Consider the following 1,719-nt stretch of genomic DNA (forward strand, 5'->3'; position numbering starts at 1 on the left):
TTAGTATGAATCTAGGACCCCCTCTTGCCATAGTACACAGCTTCCCCTAGGTGCTGGTGTCCTCTGAGTCTTAGTGTGCTTCCTCTTCTCCCCCTACCACCGTGCTGTGTGCTCTGCATCAGACCCTATCCCAAGGGTCCACAGACTTCTCTGTCTGTGCCTATGACCTGGCCTGGAAAAATGAGTCACTATCACTTTTTTCTTGAGTTACCCCCATCAGGATTAAGTCTGGTGTGTGTTGTTTTTGTTTGTTTGTTTTTTTAGGCAATTGGGGTAAAGTGACTTGCCAGGGTCACACAGCTAGTGTCAAGTCTTTGGTCTGAGGCCGAATTTGAACTCAGGTCCTCCTGACTTCAGGGCCGGTACTCTATCCACTGCGCCACCTAGCTGCCCCTTGGCGTGTTTTCTAGATCTATTTGGAGGAGTTTTGGGGAAGAACTCCTTGCTGAACTATTTCCTGCTACTCTGCTATCTTGGTTCTGTCCCTAAATATTTCTCTGTGAAAACTAATTGATGTTAATTGGTTAAATGATATTTGGGCACAAATCACTATTTCAGTCAATGATATAGAGGAGATGCTAACTCTAACTGATATTGGGGAGAATGCACCAGAATGGGAGCTTGAGCCAAAAGCATTTTTTAAAAATCCCCTAACTCCTTAGGGCTCTCTCTAGTACCCTGAGGGGAAGATGTAGCTAGTTGTCATCCTGAAACCTGACCTGTTTTTCCACAAGTGGGTTAGGAGGGTAAGACCAGTGTTTCACTCCACCAGTACTAGAAGGCTATGATAAAAAAGCTTTGTCAAATTCTAAGACTGATTCTGTGTTCTGTGAAGCCTCTACATGGGAAAAGAGAATGTCCAAAGGACACCAAGGGACCCAGGGCCATGCATTACTGAGAATAGAGTATTGGGAATGAGAGGTCCCTAACATACCATAACTAACTCTGAAATTTTGCTTGTAGATGCTTTCAAGTCATTGTCTTCCTCTGTGTTTGTGTCTTGAGTTTTCCTGTCTCCATAGTAGCTTTTTTGATCAGGTTCTTTTTTTGTTTGCTCATTTTTCTAGCCTATTTCTTGATTTTGGACTTTACATTAATTTTGGGCTCTGCTTACCTCTAGGGGTGGTGGTAATGAAAGGGAATGTCTAGCCTGAACGTCTGTCTTTTATGTCCTTCTGTTGTTTTCACAGCTAAGTCTGGGACCTTAAAGATTTTGATGCTTCCAAAGTGGTTCAATCAAGGGAGAAGTCTGTTAGCTGTCCTCCTGGTCTGAGCTCTGCAAGTTCTTGATCCAAGTTTGGATCTGTTGGTTTGTGTGTGGCTGAGTTTTCATAGACTGCTGCTGGATTCCATCACTGTTAGCCCACTGGAAGGTTCTGCAGTTCAGAATGACTGGCTCTTCCTTAGTTTTGTTCTCCTGTCCTGGTTTATTCTACTGTAGGCTTGTGTGCAGAAATGAACATTAAAATGAGTCCCCAGTCTGTTTCTGGGTTCAGAGCCCCACAGCCATGTTTCTGTAACTTGCTCTTTGGCCCTTACACAAGCAGGGCTCTTATTCCCTCATAACCCTAACTTGAACATGATTTCTCCTCTCCTTCCTGGAACTGTGACCTGAAGCTGGGTAATGGGTGACAGAGATGTCAGGCAACACGTGTTTCTGCTCCTAATGCTAGTACAAGGGACCCCTAGGTTTTTTTCCTGCCCAGGTGTTCAGTTCCC

The sequence above is a fragment of the Vombatus ursinus genome, unplaced genomic scaffold (genome assembly GCF_900497805.2).
Source record: "Vombatus ursinus unplaced genomic scaffold, bare-nosed wombat genome assembly UNPS02014945.1, whole genome shotgun sequence".
NCBI lineage: Eukaryota > Metazoa > Chordata > Mammalia > Diprotodontia > Vombatidae > Vombatus > Vombatus ursinus.